This window comes from Amblyomma americanum, chromosome 9, assembly GCF_052857255.1.
Source record: "Amblyomma americanum isolate KBUSLIRL-KWMA chromosome 9, ASM5285725v1, whole genome shotgun sequence".
Classification (NCBI taxonomy): Eukaryota; Metazoa; Arthropoda; class Arachnida; order Ixodida; family Ixodidae; genus Amblyomma; species Amblyomma americanum.
The window spans coordinates 47974573-47990244 of record NC_135505.1 but is presented as its reverse complement, the minus strand read 5'-3'; the positions used below and the strand labels follow the sequence as shown (position 1 = coordinate 47990244).

The 15672-nt window shown below is 43.7% G+C and overlaps 1 long non-coding RNA gene across 1 annotated transcript in view; it reads right to left on the bottom strand.

The window, feature by feature from the left end:
• Positions 1 to 9946, bottom strand: part of LOC144104946 (uncharacterized) — a 29023-nt gene extending 19077 nt beyond the window's left edge. Inside the window, exons 1-2 of the long non-coding RNA XR_013308663.1 lie at positions 9827 to 9946; positions 7219 to 7331 (exon numbers count right to left, since the gene is read on the bottom strand). This is a non-coding gene — a long non-coding RNA (uncharacterized LOC144104946). The remainder of the gene's footprint in view (positions 1 to 7218; positions 7332 to 9826) is intronic.
• Positions 9947 to 15672: the final 5726 nt, after the last annotated feature.

Genomic DNA, 15672 nt, shown 5'->3' with positions numbered 1-15672 from the left:
CTACTGGGGATCACCCGTCTACCCGTACCGAGAGCGGGTAGAGACCTGCTACACTTGCAGAAAGACGGGACACAGGACGAATGTGTGCTACAAGCCACGGCTAAAGCGTTGCCGCAGATGCGGCGAAGAGCACCCGGACCCAACAGAGGGAGAACTACCGACATGCAAGCGAAATGCATTGTATGCGAGGGGGCGCACAACACCTGCAGTCAGAATTGCAAGTACAGGCTGGTCAAGAAAGTAACCTGCAGACCCAAGAATGACCTGGGGAAACATGACTACGACCACCAACCAAGATTGAGGACTAGGGATGACAGCGGGAACCGCCAAGGCTACCGGGGAAGAAGCAGACCGAGCTCCTTGCACCACTACCGGAGACCGGGGACGGAGGCAGCAGCTCGGGTCCGTGCAGCGGCAGAAGCTCGAGCAAAGGAAGAGGTTCAAGCAAGAGCAGAGACACGGGTAAAACGGTGGGCTGGCCAGGTAAGACCTCCATTTGGGAAACCGCTCGGGAGAAGGAACTGGTAGAGCAGCTCGCTAAGAGAGACAAAGAGCTCGATAACATAAAGAAGGAAATGGCGGAGATCAGGAAACTTATTAACGGTAACACGCAACAGCCGAATGTGGTCGAAAATCCACCTTTGCAGCAGTCACAAAACACGAGTTTCTGTTTACAATCTGTCTGCAATACAACATAAACTTGAAAATACAAGCGAAGACTACGTGATGATAGGACTAATCCCGAACACAAAAGCGGACAACAGCCTCTTTATTCTGAATACGTACAACTCACCCAGAACCCGCGGGACAGGGCTGCCGGATCTCTTACGTAAAGCCATAAGACTAGCTAATCAGAAAGGACAAATTATCACGGGTAGATTCAACGCCCTCCACCCGGCATGGGGATATAGGAGGGCATCCCCCAAGGGAAACAAACTATGGACTGAAATCAAACACTTAAGACTCACAATACTATACAACCCGCAAGACCCCACAAGGATAGGCAACAGCGTCAGAGTAAACACGTCGCCAGACTTGACGCTAGGCAAAGACCTATAGGGAGAGAAGTGGTCAATCACGGGACACACCTTGGGTAGTGATCACTATATCATAGAGATTTAAGCACAAACCACGTCGCTGAAGGGAAAGCTGCACAAAACGAAGCTGACAGACTGAGATGCTCTTAGAAAACTCAGGGACAGAACCGCTCCGAGGGAAATCACGGATCTAAATCTATGGGTCGAGATACTCAAAAGAGATGTAAACAGACACACTAGAGAGACCCCAACCAGCGGAAATAGTTATATAAAGACTCGAGGTCGGCCCATATGTGGGAATCCCACGAGATCCTCATGAAGAGGGTAAAAAAGCAGAGGCACGATAGAAAGCTAAAGCAGAGAATATCGACACTCGAACGACAGATGGAAGAGTACGCGAACAAATTTCAGAGTCAGCACTGGGGACAGATTTGCGATAAAATGAATGGGAAGCTAGGGTGCAAGAATACGTGGCAACCTCTTCGCCACTTGATAGGCCCAGGACAAGCTAAGACAGCGGCACAAGGGCAGCTGAAAAGATTGGTTCACAAATACCAGGGCACGGCCGAAGACCTAATAGATATATTGAGAAAAAGATACCTGAACAGAGACAAAGGGGGCTCTTCTCTTACATACCGAGGAGCAGAGAATGCAGAGCTAGATAGGGACATCTCGATAGCGGAGGTATGGAGAGCAACGTGTCAACTAAGAACCACGTCGGCGGCGGGTGCAGATGGAGTAACCAACAAAATGTTGAGGAATCTAGATCTAGTATCCGTCACGGCACTCACAGACTTCCTAAACGAGATATGGAAACAAGACACTCTACCTTGAGAATGGAAACATGATAAAGTAGTGTTTATATCCAACCCCGGCAAGAAACTTGAAGTGAGAAACCTCAGGCCGATATTGCTAACGTCGTGCTTGGGGAAGCTGATGGAGCATGTAGTACTAAGCAGACTTAAGGAGTACGCAGGGGAAAAAGAAGTATTTTCCAAAACCATGCTAGGATTTAGTAGCAAGTTGTCTACGCAGGACGTAATGCTCGAGCTCAAAACAGACAAAATAGCCCCCCCCCCCCAAAAAAAGGGGCCACAAAACCTATACTGGGCCTCGATCTATGAAAAACCTTTGACAACGTCAAACATAACGCCATACTAACTAATCTGGCGGATTTTGCCCCTGGTAAGAGAACCTACGAATACGTTACAGACTTTCTAACCGAAAGAACAGCAGATATAAATTTAGGAGACATTAGGTCGGAAAACTTTAAGCTAGGAGACAAGGCCACCCCGCAGGGCTCAGTGCTGTCCCTTTCTTATTTAACTTAGTTTTAAAGAACCTGCCACCACTATTCAAGACTATGAAAGCAATAAAACACATGCTATATGCAGACGATATCACAATATGAACGCACAGAGGCAATGATGCTGAAATAGAAAAAAATCTACAACAGGCGATAGATATTGGTCGAGGAATACGCGGAATGGGCAGGGTTAAAATGCTCGCCACGCAAATTCTAACTTCTGGTGATCGGGGGGGGGGGGGGGAGGGGGGGGGGGGCTAGCAAACGCGATACCAACGCAGAAGACATGCTGTTAGAAGTCAATGAGTCCCCGGTAGCCAGAGTGGACAAAATCACGGTCTTGGGACTGATAGTCCAGGGCAATAGAAAGAACACAGAGAAAATAAATAGGCTTAAGTCGACAATTAACTTGAAAACCAGGCCGATAAGCCGAATAGCCAACAAAAGATGAGGAGTCATAGAGAACGATCTGTGCCGAATGGTTCAGGCTTTTGTTATAAGCAGAATAACATACGTCACCCACTATCTCAAGCTAGGACAGGCGGAAAGGAACAAAATAGAAGGGATCATAAGACAGCCATATAAAGCAGCCCTGGGACTACCCCATGGCACCCCTACGGAAAGGCTTCTTAAACTTGGGATCTACAACACCATCGCGGAACGGTGCGAGGCACATCTAATCACACAATTAAGACGGCTCACTGCCACACATACGGGATGAAAGATCCTGGCCAATTTAGGGTTACGTGATAGAATCCCGGAATAAAACGCGCAGGCAAAACTAGCGATTGAAGTGAGGAACTCACTCACTATTAAACCGCTTCCAAAAAACATGCACCCTGCTTTTCACGATCGCAGGAGGTGAGCAAGAACAAAGGCTCTTGAAGCCAAGTTAGAAGGCTTGGAATACGCTGCCTACAGTAGACGCGGCGGAATACGAGGAAGGCGACTCATTTTTGGTCGTGGGCGTGAACGACTCGGGAGGAACAATAATGGCCGGTTCGGTTAAAACAAAGAACTCGGAGACAGCGGAGGAGGTGGCTATCGCCATGGCAATGGTCAACACCAAAGATGTCACCATAATTAGCGACTCCAAAATCGCTATAAACAATTTCGCGACGGGTATGATCTCCAAAGAGACATAACGAATCCTAAGGCATAAAGACTGGAATCAAAGAGAGGTGGTACTAATATGGGTGCCGGCACAATCGAGGAACAGGGAAACCAGTTGGCTCACAGTATAGCTCGAGGTTATGTCAGCCGAGCAGTGAGCCAGGTTGAGTCCCCCAATTTCACGGGAGATGCATTCATGTCCTTTCACGACTACACTAATCACTTTAAACTGGAAAGGAGGATATATCCGCCAGCAGACAAGAAGCTCGACAAAATGCAGGAGGTAACGTGGCGTCGGCTCCAGACGCGATTCTTCTTTAGCCCGTCAGAACTAGCTCAGATGTACCCAACACAATGCAATCCAACTTGCAAAGACTGGGGCGAGATAGCCGGATACGATCACATTCAATGGGGTGCGAAAAGGCGCCGCCACACGCGCTATCTGCTACTAGTCCCTTCTCTAGAGCGGTGGGAGGCTATACTGGCCAGCTGAGACCCGTTGACACAAGTCCGGGCCACTGAGTGGGCTCACAATGTCGCCGAGAACCACCGGCTCGAGGCCATCTAGTAAAGCACCCACATAGAGCTAATGCTGACAATAAATGTTTTCCAATCCAAAATCCTTTCCTCTATTTTCTTTCTATCACTCCCTCCCCCTTCCCACGTGCTGGCTACCATAGTGGGCGTCAGCTGGTCAACCTCCTGCCTTTCCATTCATCTTTCTCTCTCTCCAGTCATCTTTCTCTCTCTCCACTGCGGGGTGGTCGACAAAGGTCGAATGTTGTCACCTTTTTTTAAAGATATGGCGGGTTTAGGGCTTTCGGTCTCTCAGTGTTGTGAACAACTTCTGTATACTTAAGTATAATTTGGAACTTCTCCACTCATCTCCTTACACTTTGGTCTGTCGAATATGCACCGTTGTAAGGAATGGCTTCTTGCTTTGTTGCTTTTGTATGGTTCGGAAGAAAAAAAATCAGCATCAGGTATCGTCTATTTTTTTATTCATACTTGTACTTAAGCTCTATAAACGTGGAAAGTTTGATTCCTTATATATCACTTGCCAGGAGGTTGTCAGAACTGATCGTTGCGATTGTGGGTAGGATCATATCTCAATAAATGATTCTTAAAGCCGCTTAATGTAAAAAAAATTGCCTCGCGAGGTGTGGTTGGTTGATTCGGTTGTGTAAATGTATAACTTCGATTGGTTTTCCTACTTCGATACTTTTCTTTCGAGGAGGGTAAATTTTTATTGCAGGTAGGCGTTGTGGTCACGGCAGTCTCCGGGATTGTTTAGTACACGTATAACAAATATTTCTTCCTATATCGGTAAACACTTTGTTTTGCCTGCTGCATAAACTATTTTCGGATGTGATAAAAAAAACCGAGTTTCACTCAGTCCAACGATATATGAGACAGATACTGCGCCATTTCTTTTCCCAAAAAAAAACAATTATTATTATTATTATTAACCCATTATTATCAGTCCACTGGTTGTAGAACGTTAACCCGAGTGAAGTGAGAGCTGCCGCCCACTTAGTCGCTGATGATGATAATCAACCATTGGATACAGCAAATGCAGCAACCTTAGCGGTCGCGCTCGGCATGTTTATGCCAATAGAGTACTCTCTAGCTTTTGAAGCAAGTTTTTATCGACAGGAGCGATTAAAGACGCATTGTTACGAACTCTCGATTGCAGTAGGCAGTGCGAGGCCTATCCAACTTTAGCTTTCAAGTGTATTGTCGGCGTGCCAGGTAGGGCTTTCTTTTGTAGAAATGACGCCTCTCCTCCAAAGTCTCAGTAGCTTCAGCGCTGAGAGGTGCAAAGTAGAGGTGCAAATACTGTCCGGAGCGGTGGCAGCGTTTTGATGGAGGTGAATGGCAAATTACTTCACGCGATTTCTGTGATCAGCAAACAGAAAATAATGCCGAAATGAGCTCGACTCTTATCACTTGAACGTCGCCATAAATCAGAGGTGCTTCGGTACATTAATGGTGGCACTGTTATGAATGTGGTGATTTAATTTGTTCGATATGTTCAATTTCCGAGGCACTTAGATCTAAACAGCGCTTAGGTGTCACAATTCATATATAGGTAATTAAAAGCACTCCCAGTCACAGCTATTCTATATTTCTAGAGCGTCCGACTTCAATTAGCCACAATTGCCGTAGCTGTTTCTAGTTTTAAAGACAAAAATTTATGAAGACTTTTTTCATGATCTATACATTCAAGTTTGCAGAAATTGCTTCCGTTAAATATTATTCAACTCTCTGCAAACAGGTACTCTTAGTGTGAAATTGGCCTCAGTCTCTGTGCCCTTCAAGCACCGTAGATTTAAAAGCGCACAAAACCTCAGACCTCCTTTCTGCTTCCCGAATAGACTGAGGACACCAGAAACCTCGTTTCCTATGCCAGTAAGTCACACCAGGCCCATTTTGTAATACATCAGGAGAAAGCACAGCCCACAGCATTATATAATCGACAAATTTTCTGGCCTCTCTCGGCTGCAAGGAGCGAAGGAATTCAAAAGGATCCATGAAAAACGATTTCAAATAGATTTCAAGATTATTCGCGTAATGTAATTCAAAATAGCTTTCACGCTATGGAACTTTAAATGGCGACTTTGAAAGCACAATTGTTTCTGCATTTCAGAACACTTCTTTGACAAACAATAGACAATTACGCACTTCGCGGACTAGGACGAATCAGGTTTGCGATGAGACGACTGTCATTTCTGCCTTATGAGAAGCCCAGCTTTTTTCTTGTATGCCGCGTTTATGTCCAGCAGTGCTCGTTGAAGGCATTTTATTTATTAGCTGGGAGATGGAAGCACGGCTGCTAAAAGACGAAGTCGGTAGCAGTTCTGAAACAACGCCTCCGTGAAGGGATTAACCGGTGATATTTGAAACATATACCTATAATCTCTAGTCAATGTTTAAAGTAAAAGGAATCAGTTTAGCTTAAAGTTATATTTTAAACAAATCTAACTTTGCGAGAACTGCGAGAAATAAATCTCTAGTAAGCAGGTAAGATTTAGACATTGAAATATGAAGACAGCCCACATTTCGCCAAGAACAACGCGCAGTTTATACAGCCATTGCTGAAACAATATGTTCGGAACTTTTCTTGAAAAATATTAAAATATTTCTGAGTATATATTTATGGACATCAAAATAATTTCACATATTGTATCCAGGCATACAAGCTGCTTGTACAATCACATGTGAGCAGTGAGCGAAGTTTATTAGTGCAGTTCAATTTTAGTTAATATTCGTCCAATATCCCCCGTCCTACATCGCGCTCATTACGTTTTGTGAAGAGCGTGACAGTAATGAGGGTCCATTCATTGTTCAGTCTTTTTTCAGAGCGAGAGCTGTAGAACGGACCCATCTTGTGATGAACGCCTAAAGTCTACCTGTTTCGCCATCTCATAACCGCGGTTGGTAAGTGCAGTCACGTAATCCCCGGTGATGCGCGCCCCACACGTGGATCACGAAGGTGCTACGAGGCGCACATATATATCGAAGCAGTTTCTTCCAGAGTGCCATCGTACGCGAGAAGGTGCACCAGAGCCATCTCTAAGATTCTGCGCTTGTGATCGCTCAGTATATGGAATACACAAGCAGTTAGAGATAATGGCATTCCAGACATGTATTTCGCACCAATGATTGAATAGGCATTTGTAATGGTACTGGGAGATTTTTGAGCGGCAATACACTTTGAAGTAATTTTTCGCATAAGAGAATTGTCGCCGAGACACATACCTTCCGGAGTTTTTCGGGTGGAATATTCTTAGCATGTGCAAGGATTTCCTTCTTGCATAGTCGCATGACTTCACCAAATAGGGATTTTGCATGGAAGAGGCGCGGCCCCACTGCTGTAGTGAGAGTGCAAAGTAAAACGCTGGTATTAAGAGCTGTTGCTGTAATGTTATGGAAAGTTGCATCAAGAAATAGTTTCATAACGATCATACTATTCACCACTTTGCTCTTCCATATAAAATGTGCGGCCAGAGAATAACATAAGATCAATCACATTCCCTCCAGCAGCTGATAGTAGATACGAACGCCATCGAAACTCCAGAAGTGGTTACCAATCCAAGCTACTGAGTCCGAGTTGGGACAGCAGGTCCAGACCTCAATGGTTTAATAACTAGTAGAATATGACTAGGATGAAGAGCTTTTGGCTGATACTCTCAGATCATGATTGGCAGCTTGGCATTATGCCTTGAGACAGAAGTATACTGTATGGCAGGGTAACTTACCGCCGCTCATTTCACTGGTAGAAATGGGGCGGCTAACAAAATGGGGTGAATTTTAACTGAGAAGAACGCAGTGAGCTTATTCAAAGGAATATGATGAGGACAATGTTATCGGACAGTAAGACAGAAGAGCGGCTGTTTAAGTAATTCTGTTCTTTGGCAGTAGGCTTCACTGGGACGCATATTCGTTGTACTCAACCACCCTTTCCCAAGTTGAATCATACCGTTACCCTGGAATTCACATCACCAGCAAGCTCTCTTGGTCCGAGCACATCACGAAGATTGCAGCTGATGCATCGAAATCACTTGGGTTCATCAGACGGCACCTCAGTTTCTCCCCTCCCTCTATTCGCAGTCTAGCTTACAATACTTTCGTCCGAACCAAACTAGAATTTGGCGCCCCAATTTGGAATCCACATCAGGCTTACCTAATCGATAGCCTAGAAGCCATTCAAAACCGTGCAGCCCGATATATTTCCTCCAATTACGACACCTACTCCAGTGTTACCAATATAAAATTATCGCTTGACATGGAGCCTCCGACGCATAGACGGAAAATCGCCCGTTTGTCATTATTTCATAAGCTATACTTCTGTTTTCCTTCGCTTCGGGATTCTCTTCTGCTTCCACCTTTCCGAACATCACGCCGCCTTTTCAACTCCATGAGCATTCTACGTCTGCACGGCTCTTGAAACGCATTCAACAAGTCATTCCTGCCTCTTGCCATTGAAGAATGGAATTCATTACCAGACCATATTGTAATAGAACGCGATCCATATAAGTTTCGGCAGTTGCTGACATCCCATTTGAAAACATGATGTGGAAAATTTCTTGCCTGCTTCTGTTTGCCTCTGTTTTTTCTTTACTGTTGCTGTTTTTATATTTTGTTAATGCTTATTTAAAGGTCTTGCATATATCCTGCTGATCACTGATTGTGTCAATGTTGGACAGTGAACTACTTTGTTGTTTTCGATGTTCCGCCCCCCCCCCCCCCTCCTTGTGTAATGCCCCTTCCAGGGGTCCTTAAGGGCCAATAAAAGATGATTATGATGATGATGATGATAATAGAGATCGGTAATAACTCTATAATCGAGTAAAGAAAGATGTTGCATCTTTATCATGTGACCTCAGACCACTCAGTCGGCCCTGAAACGGATTTGAAGGTGTCTAAAGAAGTCTCATTAATTTTTCTTCTTTTAAGCACTGATTGCGGTACACAACGAAAAGCGCGACAGTGCAAGATACAAAATATAGGCAGGTTATTACTTACATCGATAGTTAAAGAACAGTAGTGATGCTTTTGATTTATGGTAACAGAACAAATACCAATTTGCGTTCGCCATCCCTAGCAGCACTCCCTCTGTTGCCACGTTTTCTTTTGTAACGCGGGCCGCGTTGTGTTTATAATTTACAGCAGCTTTTTCGGCGTCCTCAGTGGTTTTCTCTTGCTCATGGTTGCCGGCTCCATGCAAATGGTAGATCTCTATTTTGTGAGAGATCGTGATGCTACCAAATTTAAATTTTTAACTTATTTCTCTACACTCTAGCATAACCTCTACGGCAGTAAATTTTGAGTGGTTGGTAATCATTTGAGGTCTCTTGCTGCATATGATTCTTTTACTTTCGCCCTTGTGTGCTACTCTGAGCAGAGCTTCGCAGCATGCATTAATTCAGGGCACGTTTTCTCATTGATGTAAATAAACCATATATATCAACTAACCGCGTGACACATAATATTCGCTTCAGTATATACACATCTTTGAAGGAGCTCTAAACTAAGCTTTCAACGGTCGCGTTTCTGCAAACAAAATATTTATAGAAGCATTCCCTCGAACCTTGAGTAGAAAAATATGGTGTATACTAAGATTAAACCAAAAGTTTAGGAGGGCTTGCTGTTTTCTTATTGCTTAGCGGTACATAGTAGTATGCAGTTTATTCATCGATTCTATGACATCATTAGGCACCTATTTTTGCACTCTAATTGGGGAACCACTTTCTTGCAGGCAATCAAACAATGAGACATCATTTTACACGATGCACACGCCTTTTCATGAAATATAATACACCCTTATATATGCATGTATATAGCAGCTATTTAAAACATTACTTACGAGGCAGTTTCGTGTTGCATAGAGAGGCGTGATCCACCATGGACGCCACAATAAAAAGTATGGTTCCTACAGAAATTGGGGCACTGCACCACCTGTACTGCATACTTTCCAGGAAGGTCTTGTGGCTATTACGAAATTTTTGAAAAAAAAAATAAAAATTCTTTCATCACTGTCACAAAGCCAGACAAAACTGTATCCTGTTTATGGGTCTCTCTTTTTCGACTATCGGCACCTCCCTCCACCTCATAGGAAATCAGAAACCCTAGATGCCGTCACTTAGCGGCAGATACAGAGGAACACATTTCCAAACCTCCATAGACTGCATCTCATACACCCTACATCTCATACATCTCCGACACCTGCCACTGGTGCCAGGCCCGCCCTACGCTCTTCCAGATTTTGTGGGGACGTGGGGCCAAACCAAACACTCTACAGACGGAAAACACGTCTTTTGAGCGGTGGGAGGCGCTGCTGACCAGCGATAACCTGGAAGACCAACGGGCCTTCATAAAACAAAAGTCCGCGGGGCAGCTCAAGCCAGTAGAGCCCAGGAATGAGGGCCCCAACCATAAGATCGCCCACCTCCCATTCACTTTAATTAAGTTTTTTCTCCTCCTCTTCCTCCTTTTTTTATTATCGGCTGCTAAAGACCAACCAAACGTACGTTTAAAAATATCTACACAAGTTGAGTGAACAATATACATTTGTTTTCCGTATACATTCACAGAGTGAAAACAAGTTTGACGTGAAGTATTGTAATTACTATTTCCTGCGGAGAGTGTGCGCTTCCTCTCGGTAAGCATTTCTCCAGTTGTGCCCTTCGGATAGGAAATGGGAAAACAATATTTACGGAAGACGCTGTCTCCCGTCGTGCAAATCAAATGCCCGCATTGTTTGCGCCCTACATCTCAAAGCTTTCTTAGCTCGGACTATAGTCGCAAAACAGAGTACGAGTGCACAAGTAGTACTTTGGAGACTGGACAAAACATGTCAACAAAAGCAGGAAAACACCGCAGCTCGTAAATGACACCCAACCTTTGCCACTAAATATCTTGCATTTTTGTGTGCATTTCAGCCATGAACGTCTATTACACGTGACTTTTGAAACCTTCGCCTAAAGACGAATCTTTCATCCTTATTGAAATCATACCTGGTATCGTATTTAAGGAGAAACAACGCCAGGAATATTGACGACGCAGATTCCTGTTTTGGGTCATGCGCTCTACAAACTATAGCGAACATTCCTGCGCGTCTGCCTGCTGTGTGTGCTTCCTAATCAATGCTAGAAAATATAGAGACTGTCTGGTTTGGTGTGGGAAATTTCAGTTTGTGTAATGAGTATGATGACCTTCAATGGAATAAAGATGGCATCGGTTGGCAAAACCATTCTCATAATTTCCTATAGCAAAGAAAACCACCGCACAGGTTGGTGTGTGTTAGTCCGCTTCAGCAGCGCCTCGGGTCTAAGTAATGTTTTAGCGTGACAGGTGCATGCAATAAACAAAGTTTATTAGATTTAAATAAATCCCGCTGAGTAAACAAATGCTTTACGTACGACCCAACAGGCTTCCTGTTAAACTGCACCACACGATCCCACTGTGCATTGCAGAGCAGCGTCTTCTACTTTCATCTGCGGCGCGAACAGTTGTGCGCCTTTCCTTTTCACAAAACCAGCGCAATCATTAGACCCCGTTCATTTTGAGGACAGTAAGGACGCATAACTCGCCCTGCCCCCTCGTGTCAATGGACACCTCAATCGCGCTTTGAGGTGTTCGGCTGTTGTATCACTCAGAGTAAAACCGTGCTTTCGCACAATATTAAGGCGTAAGCCTTTCTTGGCAAATGAGTGGCACGGACAGCCGTTTACAACGGAAGCTGTTCTCAAAAGTGACCACAATAACTGTCAATCATGAGTTGTATGGTGTTTAGAATAAAATAAAGTTTTACGGTGATCACACCCTCAATTAAAGAGAAAAAAGTATTTTAGAAATTCCAAGGGAAATAAAATTTTTTGTCCCACCTGTGCCACCAAGCACAACATAAATCACAAAATCTCTTTTCGATCAAACTGCAAAAAACTCGACTGCCATTCGTGGTCCTCTAATGTTGGCAAACGCACGGGTTGAAAGAAATACTGTACTCAATCGATAGGAGCGAGTGTAACAAAGCACGTCATTTTCTTCCTGAACTCTTGCTAACTTTATAAAGGGGAATATACTAGTTGAGTATTTTCCTGCATTGCCGCTCCACTTGACATAGACTACAATAACGCTATCTCATCTTGTCCTAAGCAGCGGCAAAAAAAAAACTGAATCTTAGTGGACGAAGAAGGTGCCGAAAAGATGTGAAATCGTGCCCGCCATATTTTTTAAAACAGTTCAGCGCATGCTACCATGTGTCTTGGATTACCACAGCGCATTTGTTTAATGCAAATGCTTGCTCGTACAACTACATAAAAAGTTCCAGAAATTTTGCAATCCGCGATTTTACAAGACAATCGCTTTAGCAACAACCTGTAAGGAAAAACGCAACATTTTGTGGTACTGAAGGGCCTATGTGTCTTAATAGCCTTCTCGCTTGCTGGCAAACTGCATTTTTCATATGAAGCATAGCTGGGACGTCCGAAAGAAAAGTTGGGATAGCCGAGTAGCAAAAGCACAAGAACAGGTTTCTGAAGAGCATTACGACCGCGCCCTGCTGCCAAGTTTTAGGTTTCCCTAAAGACCCCCTTCACTGAACAGAATAGGAGGGGGAATGAAATGCAGACACCTTCTTAAGAATTTAAGTACCGCTTCTTTTCGATCAAGGAGGACTGCCACGTTCAGTACATTCAGAATGCGACAAGATCTAGTCCGTGTTGCTAAAAATCACCCCCCTCCGAGAGCTTGTGCTCACGTTATGCGACTCAGATCAAATCCGGTGGCCATTCAATAGAGGAGACGCGAAAGAGGAGCACCTGTGGCACTAACAGAAGTAAAGAGATTGCGGGAAAAGGACAAGAAATTATAAATGATTATCGTAGTAAAGCCACACAACAGGCCCTGCATTGCAATTACCGAGTTTATAGCACGAAATTGAAAAAACCGATTTTGAGTGTTGCCGGCATCAAGTATTTTTTAGGCTGATAGGCTTAAAAAGGCTTTATTGGTGCCCTTGCAACCAAAATTGTGTACACCGATTGCGAAACTTACTAATATCTTAATTTTTCAAAAAACATCTCATTTTCCTCGCCTGATGGAGAAAAATGCATCATTGTGATGTTTTAATTTCATTAAACGCACTGTGTGCCCTCTCAACAGGGATTGTTTAAACTTGGGGAGCGTGATAACTGGGCGGTACGATATATTTAAAAAACAAGGGTCTTTGATAAATGAGAATATCGATATTAGGCTGTGTAACAATGTGTCACGATTTTCTTCTCTCTGCATACATGATTTCTGTGCGCGCCATGTTTGTTCGTTCGCCGTTCGAATTGCTGCGCAGTTTTTCCCAGCTTTCATGTCCGGCCATTGTTTCCTAATCTCACAGCCCTTTTTAATCGATGTTTTCTGTTTCTTGCCTGTTTTCTAAAATGAGCTTAAAAATTTCCTTCAAGTTTTAATAGGCCTTTGCCAGCAGTTGAATTTTCAGTGGCATTTCTTATCGTTCAGTGCACGCAATATGTTTTTTCCTATTTGCGTTTTAGTTGCCAGCGCGTGTTCCTTTTTCTATTGCTATTGAGTAATCAAAGCATTGTTGGCTATAATGTCTGGAATGACACATAGGTTATAAGAGACATAGCCGTAATTGGCTTCAGGATATTCCGGCATGCCTGAGATTCTTTTCCCCGCACTGACATCATAGAACCAAAGAAGGGCTTTATAAATTATATAAGAAGCCGCACTGTGATTAAAAAGTGTCGTGCGTGTGGCGGCATATTGTTCTAAACAGTTAAGACCTGCCACGGTAGGCAGGTGGCGAAACAGAGAGTCAGAGAGAAATGTATCTGTATTCTAGTTCGGGAGAGAACCAAAGGCCGGAATGTGAAGAAAAACTTGTCGGCTTTTAGAGGCGTAGCGCTGTGTGCACCTGCCACCGCCACAGCTGGTGCATGGAAGATCCACTTACTAGTCTCTACGAGAATAAATTAATTTCACAGAGAAGGCATAACGCTAACGCATTGTGACATTATAATGGTAACTAGGCGCTCCATCATATTTTATATTTCACCTCCTTAAAAATAACGCAACCACTGCCGAGGTTGACCCGTAGCCTAGCGATTTCGCAGCCGAACACCTAGTAATACACAATGAAGGACTAACTAGTGCATTGCTTCATAAAAAGACAAAGCGCTAAAGAGAAAACACACTAGGATGTAAGACGAGACATGCGCAGCCAAAACGCGACAGCCACTAAGCCATCTCTGCGGGATTTGTATTAGCGGTACTTGTAATATATCGGTTACTTTTAACAACATTATTCGCGTACACCAATTTGTCAGCATAAAGGTTCTTTAAGGTTTCAAAATAAATAAAAACAAACTGATTCCAAAAGAGCATCTTAAGCGCTTACCTATATAAACAGCCACCGGTGATTTAATTGTCCTTAAATTCTCGGCCTTTAACCGCTCTGTTTCTCCTTACTTGTTTCCAGCGTAATTTATAACGCAGCCTTACTTCCGGTCGTTTCTTTTATTTTCAACAGATATTTTGCCACTCACGGGACGATAAATAAAAATTCTCACCTCGTAATATTTCTAGCCCTGCTTAGTGCTAATCATACACCCCAATTTTTTCACATTAAATTATGAAGCAAAAAACAATAACGCGGCTACTAACAAGCCGTGAGGCTATGACAACTAGAGTATTTTCTTACTGCACAAGAGAGAATGCGATACTGAATTCTTTAGCAGTTGCTTCACTTACCTGCTCAAGTCCAGTTTTGGTAAGGGTTCTGTGACGGACAATGTACTGCATTCACTTCCTCCTACTGCAAGAGCAAGAAGAAAAGTGTCATTGCACGGCAGCGCGTACATGGCGCAGTGTTTGTACAGCCGGGTGATTCGTTGCTGGTATATCTTTGATATATTCTTTACAATATGCCTAATGAGCTTCAGATGCAGGAGCCACTGCATTTTTTTGTTTTCCCCTTTTGTGAAGAAATTTGACATCAAAACCAAGTTTGGTTCATTATTATTGTTCAAAACAGTACAAGGCACCGAAAGTTGAAGTTCTCTGCCTGCTCAGCGCGATCTTAACTAGCCATGGTTTCCAGAATGTAAACACAATCATGCATATCGGTTATCATCGGGAGTTGTGGCTAACCAAGGATTAAGCAAGACAATGGTGTGTGGCCTGAAATGGTTAAACGATTTCGGTAAAATTTATTTACCATATTTATTCATTTTTATTCACAGTTATGTACGATGTTATGAACTTATTTCGTTATGCTGCAAAAACGTTATTCCAGATTGCTTCATTGTGCAGCTCTTCACTTATTTGAATTAGAGTGCTTGTTTCGATCCAGAAGCAGCAATTTTTGAGTACATGGGCATCCGTGCAAGCAACGCTACCACTCTACATCTACATTAGCCTTTATACGACGGGTCGCACATTTCACTGACTGCATAAATTCGACCGCTACAACATAAGCCGCTATGAACGGTCCTTCTCTTTAAAAACACGCTTCAGATATTGCGCACGATAATGTATTGAGCGAAGCGGCTGTGTCGTGCTTCTGCGAGACCTGGATACCCGCGACTGAAGCTTTGGAAATCAGCGACTACACGTTTGCTTGTGGACAACACCGAAGCGAGGCCGACTGGCTAGGACGGCATATATGCACACAAGGGCACTTATGCTTTGTAC